A 13,495-nucleotide genomic window follows, 5' to 3' on the forward strand; every position below is an offset into this window, starting at 1 on the left:
TCACATTTTCTAAATATGTCTGTACATCAGAAATGTCAATATTATAAATGCCTTTTTTGTGTTGCATTAGTATGGCTTTATTTTAATATCGTACACACAGTATACCTTTGTTTTATAGTAACAAATAATGAAAAACAAAGACTTCACATTTTGTGCAAAATGCGCTATATATGAAATCTTGGGCCAGCAAAAATAGGTACGTGGTACCATCATTTTTCTTTAGAATGTATCTAACTTTACACTTTTAATGAATATTAAATATTTACACATTTTAAATATTTTCTACTTAGAAAAATTTTACGTTGACAGAGCATTGACATTTAATATGCCCTTTTTTTTTTTTTTTTTAAACTTATTTTATTTTTTTGCTTTATAAGAAATTTAATCAGTTATACATATACATATGTTTCCATATCCCCTCCCTTTTGCGTCTCCCTCCCACCCTCCCTATCCCACCCCTCCAGGCGGTCACAAAGTACCGAGCTGATCTCCCTGTGCTATGCGGCTGCTTCCCACTAGCTATCTACCTCACGTTTGGTAGTGTATATATGTCCATGCCGCTCTTTCACTTTGTCACAGCTTACCCTTCCCCCTCCCCATATCCTCAAGTCCATTCTCTAGTAGGTCTGTGTCTTTATTCCTGTCTTACCCCTATGTTCTTCATGACATTTTTTTTTCTTAAATTCCATATATATGTGTTAGCATACAGTATTTGTCTTTCTCTTTCTGACTTACTTCACTCTGTATGACAGACTCTAGGTCTATCCACCTCATTACAAATAGCTCAATTTCATTTCTTTTTATGGCTGAGTAATATTCCATTGTATATATGTGCCACATCTTCTTTATCCATTCATCCGATGATGGACACTTAGGTTGTTTCCATCTCCGGGCTATTGTAAATAGGGCTGCTATGAACATTTTGGTACATGTCTCTTTTTGAATTATGGTTTTCTCAGGGTATATGCCCAGTAGTGGGATTGCTGGGTCATATGGTAGTTCTATTTGTAGTTTTTTAAGGAACCTCCATACCGTTCTCCATAGCGGCTGTACCAATTCACATTCCCACCAGCAGTGCAAGAGTGTTCCCTTTTTTCCACACCCTCTCCAGCATTTATTGTTTCTAGATTTTTTGATGATGGCCATTCTGACTGGTGTGAGATGATATCTCATTGTAGTTTTGATTTGCATTTCTCTAATGAGTAAAGATGTTGAGCATCCTTTCATGTGTTTGTTGGCAGTCTGTATATCTTCTGTGGAGAAATGTCTATTTAGGTCTTCTGCCCATTTTTGGATTGGGTTGTTTGTTTTTTTGTTATTGAGCTGCATGAGCTGCTTATAAATTTTGGAGATTAATCCTTTGTCAGTTGCTTCATTTGCAAATATTTTCTCCCATTCTGAGGGTTGTCTTTTGGTCTTGTTTATGGTTTCCTTTGCTGTGCAAAAGCTTTTAAGTTTCATTAGGTCCCATGTGTTTATTTTTGTCTTTATTTCCATTTCTCTAGGAGGTGGGTCAAAAAGGATCTTGCTGTGATTTATGTCATAGAGTGTTCTGCCTATGTTTTCCTCTAAGAGTTTGATAGTGTCTGGCCTTACATTTAGGTCTTTAATCCATTTTGAGCTTATTTTTGTGTATGGTGTTAGGGAGTGATCTAATCTCATACTTTTACATGTCCCTATCCAGTTTTCCCAGCACCACTTATTGAAGAGACTGTCCTTTCTCCACTGTACATTCCTGCCTCCTTTATCAAAGATAAGGTGACCATATGTCCGTGGGTTTAACTCTGGGCTTTCTATCCTGTTCCATTGATCTATCTTTCTGTTTTTGTGCCAGTACCATACTGTCTTGATTACTGTAGCTTTGTAGTATAGTCTGAAGTCAGGGAGCCTGATTCCTCCAGCTCCATTTTTCGTTCTCAAGATTGCTTTGGCTATTCGGGGTCTTTTGTGTTTCCATACAAATTGTGAAATTTTTTGTTCTAGTTCTGTGAAAAATGCCAGTGGTAGTTTGATAGGGATTGCATTGAACCTGTAGATTGCTTTGGGTAGTAGAGTCATTTTCACAATGTTGATTCTTCCAATCCAAGAACATGGTACATCTCTCCATCTATTTGTATCATCTTTAATTTCTTTCATCAGTGTCTTATAATTTTCTGCATACAGGTCTTTTGTCTCCTTAGGTAGGTTTATTCCTAGATATTTTATTCTTTTTGTTGCAATGGTAAATGGGAGTGTTTCCTTGATTTCACTTTCAGATTTTTCATCATCAGTATATAGGAATGCCAGAGATTTCTGTGCATTAATTTTGTATCCTGCAACTTTACCAAATTCATTGATTAACTCTAGTAGTTTTCTGGTAGCATCTTTAGGATTCTCTATGTATAGTATCATGTCATCTGCAAACAGTGACAGCTTTACTTCTTCTTTTCCAATTTGGATTCCTTTTATTTCCTTTTCTTCTCTGATTGCTGTGGCTAAAACTTCCAAAACTAGGTTGAATAAGAGTGGTGAGAGTGGGCAACCTTGTCTTGTTCCTGATCTTAGTGGAAATGGTTTCAGTTTTTCACCATTGAGGACGATGCTGGCTGTGGGTTTGTCATATATGGCCTTTATTATGTTGAGGAAAGTTCCCTCTATGCCTACTTTCTGCAGGGTTTTTATCATAAATGGGTGTTGAATTTTGTCGAAAGCTTTCTCTGCATCTATTGAGATGATCATATGGTTTTTCTCCTTCAATTTGTTAATATGGTGTATCACGTTGATTGATTTGCGTATATTGAAGAATCCTTGCATTCCTGGAATAAACCCCACTTGATCATGGTGTATGATCCTTTTAATGTGCTGTTGGATTCTGTTTGCTAGTATTTTGTTGAGGATTTTTGCATCTATGTTCATCAGTGATATTGGCCTGTAGTTTTCTTTCTTTGTGACATCCTTGCCTGGTTTTGGTATCAAGGTGATGGTGGCCTCGTAGAATGAGTTTGGGAGTGTTCCTCCCTCTGCTATATTTTGGAAGAGTTTCAGAAGGATAGGTGTTAGCTCTTCTCTAAATGCTTGATAGAATTCGCCTGTGAAGCCATCTGGTCCTGGGCTTTTGTTTGTTGGAAGATTTTTTATCACAGTTTCAATTTCAGTGCTTGTGATTGGTCTGTTCATATTTTCTATTTCTTCCTGATTCAGTCTCGGCAGGTTGTGCATTTCTAAGAATTTGTCCATTTCTTCCAGGTTGTCCATTTTGTTGGCATAGAGTTGCTTATAGTAATCTCTCATGATCTTTTGTATTTCTGCAGTGTCAGTTGTTACTTCTCCTTTTTCATTTAATATGCCCTTTTATCTAATTTAAAAAAAATGTTAAATGCAGTATTGTATGGACTAAATAAAGAACATGTAAATTAAAAAAAAAAGAATCAAAGAAAGCAAGTTGCTAGATATTTTAAAGAGCTCCCCAAGGACTTTGAAAGGTCCCTGAGTGAAGGTTTCACGGCATTGTGTACCCTCTTCACCAGTCTGGATTCCAGCCTTACAACAAGGGAGTTCTTGCAGGGGAACTGAGGTTGAGCCTAGTGATCTAACGCCAGGCCAGCCCCTGCCTCAGAGTACCCAGCTCTCCCTGGGTCTCCAGTCAGGACAGACGTGCCTCTCGTTTGCCTGGCTCTGTGATCAACCTCTAGTGAGGCTGGCTTAGCCCACTCCTAGGTCTGATGCGCTTTCAGCAGCTCTTAGTTTACAACATCTGCAGACCATATTTTATATTACTAGATCCTATACACTTCGTGACATAGCACAAATAGTAATAAAAAGTCATTGTTTTTATTGATCTCTGTAAAGCTGTCACAAATAAAATATTAAAACAAAATCATCCTGAGGTGAAAGAAAGTATGTGGTGCTAATTTCCACTCTTATTTAGTGGAAAGCAAGAAATACTGCCTAAACGTGGCAGGTGAAGAAATAGAATTTTAGTTATAGTATTTAAAGTTATAGAGGTAGCCAATAGTAGTATGAAAAATAAAACCGTGTCTAAATAAGGAAGAGGAAGGGAAGGGACAATGAACATGAGTTTCATTCACTGTGTTTCATTGGGGGAAGTAAATAGGTCTGAAAGGAGGCAAAGAAATAAAGGTAGAAGCAGGTTATTTACAGTGACACATTTTTTCATACTACCACCTATTGAATCACTTGATTTTTAATTTTCATTTATATATATTACTTTTTCTAAAAATCAATCAAATCATATCCCGTTTTTACATCCCTGTATGTGTCCTAGGCCAAACCTTCCTTAACAGAGTGAGGGTTAAGTTCAGACCCCTGTCAGATGGAAGCCATTTCAAATCTCTGATAATTCTGTGATCTTACTCAAGTTTCTATGCTTTTCTATGGTTCAGTTTACTCATTTAGAAATAAAGTAAAATAAGAGTGTCTGCTTCATGAGAGTGTGGAGGGGATTATATATGATATTGTAGGTAACAATATCATATATAATTTGTGTTTTGACACAAATGTTAGTTGTAATTTACATTTGGGGTGTACTCTATGTTTTAATAGGCTTTTTTATGTAACATAGTTTTACATTTACAGTAAAGTTGCAAAGATAGTACAGAGAATTTCCCACATCCCCTATAACAGTTTCCCCTGTTGTTGAGATCTTACACTAGTATGGTACATTTATTACAATTAAAGAATAAATATTGATACATTATTATTAACTAAAGTCCATACCCATACTTTATTCAGATTTCTTTAATTTTTAACTAGTGTCTCTTTTGTTTCCTGGATCCCATCCAGGACACCATATTACATTCAGTTGTCTCCTTAGGTTCCTCTTGACTGTGACATTTTCTTAAACTCTCCTTATTTTGGATGACTTTGACAATTTTGACGAGTACTGGTCCGGCATTTCATAGAACGTCTCTCAGTTGGGATTTGTGTGGTGTTTTTCTCATGATTAGAATGAGATTATGGATTGAGGGAGGAGGAGCACAGGGGTAAAATGCCATTCTCATCATATCATATCATATATCATATCATCATATCAATGGTACATACTATCAACATGACGTCACTGTTGATACTGACCTTGATCACCTGGGTGAGGTAGTGTTTGTCAGGTTTCCAAACTGTAAGTTTACTCTTCTTCCTTTCATTTCTGTGCTCCTCTCTGGAAGGAAGTCACTATATGCAAGCCCATTCAAAGGGGTAGGAAGTTATGCTCCATCTCCTTGAGCGGGCAGTAGCTACACAAATTATTTGGAATTTTTCTGTAGGAAGATTTATCTGTTTCTCTCTGTTTCTCTCTCTCTCTCTCTCTCTTTATTTAAATTTATTTAATCATTTATTTACATCAGTAGGAACTCATAGATATTGGGTATCTATTTATTTTGTACTTTGGGTTCTAATCCAATGCCAATTTATTTATTTTGTTGTTCATATTATTCCAACTTTGGGAACTCTTTCAGTGAGCTCCAGTGTCCCTTTGGCTTAACCCCATTTGGATTATTTTTTAAGCACTTCCTTGTTTTATGGTATTATAAGATGATCCAGGTTCATTTTGCATATTCTCTGCCCCAGACCTAGATTCAGCTATTTGTCTTGTGAGCCCTGCTTTGTTTTATTGGGAAATTATATTATAAACCAAGATCTGGGTGTTGGTTGTGTTCACTGCTACTGTGGTGTCATTGCTTCTTGGCCTTCCCAGTGGATGGAGCTTTGAAATATACATGTGCATACTAACCAGTGTATAGGCATGGGTCTGCAATTCTTTCAATAGTTATCCATTGGTATCTATATTCAGCTGAAAATGAATTCATACTGATGTCTTCAACTCTAATTCAGTATCACATGGTTTATCCTAGCCTCTTTCTTTGTTTGTCTATAATCTTCCACTCCAACAATGAGAAATTAGCTCCCACCATTTGCCACACATTCACTCATTTGTTCATTCCCAGTATGCAGGAATGGTATACTCTGTTTTGAAAAGAAAGTTATGAAAGCCCAGAAGTAATTTCATGCTGTGCAAGCATTTCTTCTTGCCTCTGGAGGCCTTATAGACTATTGATTAAAGAGGAAAGAATGGTGAGCCAGGGTCCTTGAAGCTGGGTAAAGACGGGTCAGGATAGAGACCAGACATCCTGCAGACCAAGGGACTAAACTGAAATGGACTGTCACTCCATGGGAGCTCTTTCAGTGAGCTCCAGTGTCCCTTTGGCTTAATCCCATTTGGATTCTTTTTAAAGCACTTCCTTGTTTTATGGCATTATAAGATGATCCAGGTTCATTTTGCATATTCTCTGCCGCAGACCTAGATTCCACTCCCCAGAAATCATCTGCTAAACATAGACTCTGCTCAGCTTCCTCCTCCTGCTATCCCACTTTAGCAGACTCACTTCCCATGAGCAAGCTCATCACATGGCTTGGGCATAAAGCATGAGATCACAGACACCCAGGCACGGGCTAGGACCAGTTTGGATTCTCCCTATAAATCAGGGCAGGAGAGTGCATAGCATCTCTGTCATAAAACTACATGTAGCAGATCAGAAAACAGTAGGGGACAGCCTATAGGTAGATAAAAGAACACAAGTATTAAATTTGTGACCTAAATAGTTACTATACCTCAGACTAATGATTAGTTCTGAACTTTCTGGTAGATAAAATCTAAAGAGACAAATTATCTGATATATATAGTCTTCAACAGAAGGCTTGCCCTTCCTAACAATGGATTCTAAGAGAAGTTGTTTGCAATGATCAAGGATACACTTAAAAACATTACTAGAACAAAATTACAGATGGATGACAACCACTATTGTTTTACCTCCCATTGAGAAAAGCAAGTCACATTAAAACAAATTGTTGCTTATTAACATGGCAGAGAGGGTCAACTGAGAGTATAAGGAAGCCTGAAAACAGAAGGTCTCACAGGTCTAGTCATAGCTTTGTTCACAAAGGATGTAACTCACCCATCTGTGAAACATGAATAATAGAAGTACCCCCATTCTTCATTCTGGTGTGAAATGATGCTCAAATAAGATAAAGGGGTCTAAATAAACCTATCTTACTGCTCTGTTAACCACCTGCTCAGGCATCTTCTAACACCTAACAAGTACAGAACCTAAGTCCCAGACTGCTCTCTCTCTCTACAGAAGCTCTGTCAGTTCTCTCAAGTCCCTGAATTCTCACGGATCCCTCCTCCTCCCTTGAGCTTCAGTATGCCCTCTCAACATGGACCTGTGATGTTTCCATTCTTCTCCTTCTGATTGAAGTCCCAGAAGTTCTACCCTTATCTCTGACAGCTTCTCTCTGTTCTGCTTTTATTGCCAGTGGAGTAGAGGGATTGACATACTCTGAACCCCATACAAACTCAGTCCCTGCCTGGATCGAGCACTAACTCTACTCATTTCTCTAGTGCCTAGTTAATAAGTTTGCTCTCAGACCCTACAGGCAAATGATTTTTAGGGAACTTTCTTCATTATAGCTTTATATAATAGCTCTGATATATGAGGACCATTTTTCAAATATATGGCTCCAATTAACCCTGAATCCTTGCCTGATCCATCCAATGTCCATTGTCACAGCTTGCAGCCTCAGCCCATGCATGACCCATGGGGATATTTGGAGGAGATGGTGGTGGGCCTGTTAGGGGCAGGAGGTGGGAAGAGTGTTGTGAAACCAGCTTTTCCCAGTCACTGACATGTTCTCATGATATTCATTGTTATTTATAAATCTTTAGAGAAATAAAAATATAGAACCTCAGCACTGAGTGACACTGAACTAGCCAAATAGTAATATAATAATACCAACAACAACACAAAAAGCAACAGCAACAATCTGAATTTATAGAGCACCTACTATGTACAACCTTACTTCTAACGACTGGTATGCATATTATTTATGTATTCATCACAACAGCTCTATGAAGTAGATGTAATTTTTATCATCATTTTACGGATGAGTAGTCATAGTACAGAGAAGACAAGTGACAAGCCTAACGTTGTACAAATAATAAGTGATGGAACCTGGATTTGAAGCTGGGTGATCCAAGTGCATATACTAGACATTTAACCCCTATGCTGTGCTCCCAAGAGGATGGTGCTCCCCCTCTGCCCATGCCAAGCATAAACACTGGGTGAAGTCAATTGACCTTAAGTGTCATCATAATTCTGCCTCTGTTTTAACTCTGTGAAATGACTTATCTGATCCTTCAACTCTCATGTGTGAAATGAAACCATATAACCAAGCCAAACAACACATTTTATTTGCAGTTAATTCACTCATTCAACAAATAAATAAATACTGACTATATGTCAAGAACGGTTTTCGAGGTATAGCCATTATTTCTTTATTATCTGATCTCATGCATTTATTAGATAAAATTTTCTAACAAAAATGACAGAAAGGAAATGGCCTACTTTGTGAGGTAATGAGTTCTCCAAATAAAAGCATTTAATTTCAGGCCAGAAAGCTCAGCATTAGGCATATGGGAGAGGGGATATAAGCACCTGACTAGATGTTTGCCAAGACCCCTCCAAGGCAGAATGAGTTTGTGAGTTGCCAGTGCTCCTTACATCTTTTAACTGCCTGTGAAGATTCCTGGAGGAGCTTGGAGGAAGGGATTAGGGGCTGAGGAAACAGTGCTGCCCGAAGGTTGTAGGGCTGACTTTCATTCTATGGTACTACCATACTTACATACTACACTTTAGGATGGTATTTCCCAAACTAGAGGAATCACCCAGAGAATATTTAAACAATGTAAATACTTAGGACCCACTCTTCAGAGATTATAACTCAATAGGTCTTAATTGGGAACCAGGAATCTGCATTTTAACAGTGCTTCCCAGATAGCTCAGATGCACAGAAGGTTTAGAGTCTCTGATCTATAACAGCACCAAGATCAAGACTGAAATAATTCTTTCCTTGCTTCATGCAGTTCCTTGTTGGGTTTACCCTATTATTCTTCAGCCTAGAACTGTGTGATCTTCACTTACTCATAAACTTTCCAATATTCAGTTTTTCCATAGGCAGTAACACCTAACTCACAGTGTTGTTCAGAGGAGAAAGTAAAATCTGTGAAATGTAAGACAAATGTGGGGGAATGTGAGGGACTCCCCTTGTGGGACTACTATCTCTAAAGTATGAATGGCTTAGAACTACAGGTTCACAGACTGACAGAGCAGAAAGTCCTGATGCCACAAACTGAGCAACTTGCCTGAGGCTTCTTAATGCCTGCCCCCTATCCTCTTATATTTTATAGAACTGTCCTTCCTAGGTAAAGATAACACTCCTGATCCAACTGGAAGCTGGGTTTTCAGTGAGGGGTGCTATCACCTGCCTTTTCCTTAAGATGTGTTAATTGCAAGCTGAAAGATACAATCTACTGGGTTATCTATTTTTGACACAGTGGAGAGAATGATGGTGAAGTCTTCAGCATGCGGTTGTGATGAGCCAGAGATTATGAGTACAGCAGTCACTAAGTATGGGAGGATGGTGGAGCCAAAGATCTGTTCTGTTCACCTTGGCGAACATCAGAAGAGAGGGATGAAGTTATACAAGAGAAGGAAAGCTCTGTTGCTATAGGTTGTGGTGTCTCATTTCTTGGAAGATTTATAAATATCTTCTTGGGATCATTGCCTGGAGGAGAAGCGTAGGCAAGGCAATCTCTCTGCATCCTTTCTGATCTTAGGACTACAGGCATCATTTGATGGTGACATTTGTAAATACAAGCCGCAATATGAGGTCTTAGTTATTGCTTCACTCACTGAGATCAACTGAGGGGCCAGGGTAGAGCCCAGGATTCAAAGAGAGATGCTTACATTTGTTACCACAACACCCATAAAAGATGACCAATCAGAAAGTCACTCAGGTCCTAATATGATCAAGCATCCCCTAAGCACAGAGGTCTCATCATTACCTCAGAGATCAAGATAAAAACAACACCAATAACCACACTCACTTTACAAGTGAAGACACTGAGGCCTGGAAGAGGCAAGTGACCCACAGCTGGTCAGTGTCAGGACTGGGCCTGTGCCTCAGGGATGACCTGCTACTTCATTCTAAGGGAGTTTTCTACAGTTGGAGAATTTAGAGAAAGGAGGGGCCGTAATACTGGCACCAGATGGCACTGATGTGTGTTCTCCAATACCACAGGAATAGGACTCAGCAGCTGGGGAATACTTGGGACTGCAATAAAGAATGATGTTTATACTGTACCTACAGCTTACAGAACTCCACTCAATGCTGGTGTTGGTTTCTTCATTCAAACCACCATCCTATACATGGTGGGCCTATGTCTCTAGTCGACACTATACAGACAGGGGCGGGGGATTGGCTTTTCTGACCATGTCACAGAAGTTATGGAGATGTGTTATGCTGAGCAGATCTTGTCCCTTTCTTCCATCCACTAATTGGGGTGGTCTCAGACCCCCGGGGCCAGGTCATTGAACATGGGTCATGACTGTCCCTTCCACCCCAAGGAAAGCACAAGCAGCATGGGTCCTTCAGCAATGCGGGTGTGAATCCCACTGCCCTTGAGAGGACCATGAATCCTCTCCCAGTGCAGTTTGCCAGAGTCAGACCCACGTCTCCCTGCCCATTGGGATTCTGTCCCATAGGAGGACTGTTCAAATATCTGACCGCTCAGTCAGAAGAAGATCCTTATTTTCCTTTATATCATCACTTAGGAATTAGCGATAAGAATCTCATGCATACCAATGTTGGCCTGATTGATACCTCACCCTTCTATTAAGGGCACACCCAAGACAGCAGGAATCCAGTGCATGCTTGAATCCTCAGGCAGGCAGGATGGTGAGGAAGTGCTTGGGCAGATGAGGATAGAGTCAAGGAACATATGAGGTCCAGACAGCCCTTGATGAAGAGAAGACCCTCCAATCACCTTCCAACCAGTCCCTCTGTCTACAAGCTCATTAACAAAGGGCTCCCCCGAGTCCAGCTCTGATCCTCACAGCAGATTTGTAGCCTGGTTGTCACCATAGACTTCAGCTTAAGTAACCAAATCAAGGCACCTAAGGCCACCTAACCCAAATAATCTTTCTAAAATACATATCTCATCATGTCCCTCCTTTGCTTAAGTGGTCAGGGATGACCCAGTTGTCTCTAGTCAAAAGTTTTTAGGCAGCATGATCTAGTTTTCAGATGAAATTGATTGTTTGCCTCTAATACATAAAGCAGGTAAAGGTGCAATGACTCTTATTGCAACAGGGGGTAAGTGGAAGGTCCAGATTGCTGTCTGCTCAGGCTCCCCCTCTCAGGTAGCCCAAATAGTCAAGAATTTAGGATAAACAATCATTTAAAGTCTGACTCAAAGTTTTTAGGAACCCCCATATCAGTAGAATGGTGAGGGAAAGGAAGGAAACTAAAATGTATTTTCAATGTACTACCTGTCAAACATTATTTGCTTTATTACAATAAATAGCTTTATGAGATTCTTATGGTTAACTCTATTTTACAGGTTAAAAAAAAAGAGACAAGGCTCAAAAATATTAAATAACATATCCATGGTTCAAAGGCCAGTGCCCCAATTCCAAGACCCATCTTCTTCCAGCTTCTGTGCATGCAAAGACATGAAACTGACACATAGCCAAGGGTGGAGGCAGGGAGGGAGGGCTGGAAGCGCCCCCAGATAGAGCAACTCATACTGTCTGAAGGTGTGGCTCTCCAAAGAGGTGATGTTTGCACAACCTGGGCAACAGGTTCCAAAGGATATAATTTTGGAAGCCATTAATCTATAGGCTAAAGTACACAACCCAGCAAGTAAAGCTCTTAATGCTCTGGACCCTCCTTTCCTTTCTGTCCAGTTAGTGTTCCACTTCTTGCTTTTATCCAATAGTATGGCTACTCTGTTTCCATAAAATATCAAGCCCTTTCACATCTCTGTGCCTATGCATGTGTTCTGCTTCCCTCTACCTAGAATGCCTGTTTCCCTCTCACCCCCTGACTAACTCGCACTCTGTTTGGAGCCTCAGTCTTGTTTTATCTGTAACATGGGATTAACAGCAAGGAACTCAAAGAAGTAATGCGTTGAAATAATGAAAATAACATGTTTGATGGATGAGAGGTTGAGAATAAATCTTAATTCCCTTCCTTTCTCTCATATCATCCCACTTGTATCATTCATTCCTTAAGGGCAAAGAAGTATCTTAATCTTTGAATTCACAAAACCCGGCATCTAACAGGTACTCAGTGAAAAATTAATGTCATTAAAATGGTCATTTCAAAGTTACTGCAAGAAAGGAATTTCTGTTGGGATAAATAATTTTTCATTATTGAAATAGTAATTCATTGATGATTTTGGATCAATACAATAGAACAATGTTTTCCAACCTTTGAAAATTATTTGTAATATTTTAGTGGGGACCATGCAAAAAAGGAGCATAATTTTGCCCATCCCACAGATCTGGGCTTCAATAGCTGACACTCTTAGATAGGAGGGACACGATTAAGCAAGAGTCACATATATACACAATACTCTTCTTTGTCACAACCAGACAAGTTAAATAATTTCCTCTAATAAGTGGGATGAAATAACTAGACTATATGGAGTTGCTTCTTCATGATGTGGCTTACCTTGCAATGTTTCACTTCCTCACATACACACCAGCCATCATCTCTCCCCTCTTCATCAAGTTCACCACTGCTCCCAACCTCAGATAAAATAAGTTCAGGGAAAACAGCAAACCAGGAAAGGTAGCACTTGGATGTTAATCCTTGGAGGTCTGATGCTCATAAATGCAAATACACCCTTGAAGATGTACTGAGACCATCTGGTCCAGTCTCCTCTGAAACGCAGGGGGAGTAACAGAGCCAGGACTAGATTCCTGACTTCCATTGTCAAGTTCTTGTGGCTCATTGTAATTGATGACTTTATTCTGGGAGCAGCCTCCCACACCCGACCCATTTGCTTGCTGCTAACCTGGCCTCCCAGGTACTCTCTCTCCAGGAGTGAAAGGAGAGAGACTTTTGTTTCAACCACAACTCATTAATTCACTGAGCAAATACTTTTTGAGCACTTACAAGATGTCAGGCACTGTGTAGGGGCTGAGGATAAAGAGTGAACCAGCAAACACTGAGATTTCACTCTATCCAGGATGACAGATAAAGAAAAATAAATACAAGCATGGTGTTATGAGAAATACAGGAAACTGGCAGCATTTCATAGGAGATACAAGGATTCAGAGCAAAGGAGTAGGGACAGGCATTAGAAAAGAAAAGGAGCTGATCCTTCTCCAACACAGGAAGCCAAAAAGGATGGTTGCAGGCATGATTAGACTTGGTAGTAGGAATCGGAGTACTTTACACTTGATGGATGCTGTTTACCCCATGAAGTAGGGGCAGTATCATCTATCTAGAGGCAGCAGCAAGTGTTTCAGAGGTTCAAGACAGGAGGAAAGGCACGATGTGTGTGCACAGTAAATACAGAGAAGTATACAGGATTGCCAAGCAGTATTTTGGGCTCAACCAGGTGGATGATTATGATCTTAAGATAATGCCA

Source organism: Mesoplodon mirus (assembly GCF_964341445.2).
Source record: "Mesoplodon mirus genome assembly, chromosome: 3".
NCBI lineage: Eukaryota > Metazoa > Chordata > Mammalia > Artiodactyla > Ziphiidae > Mesoplodon > Mesoplodon mirus.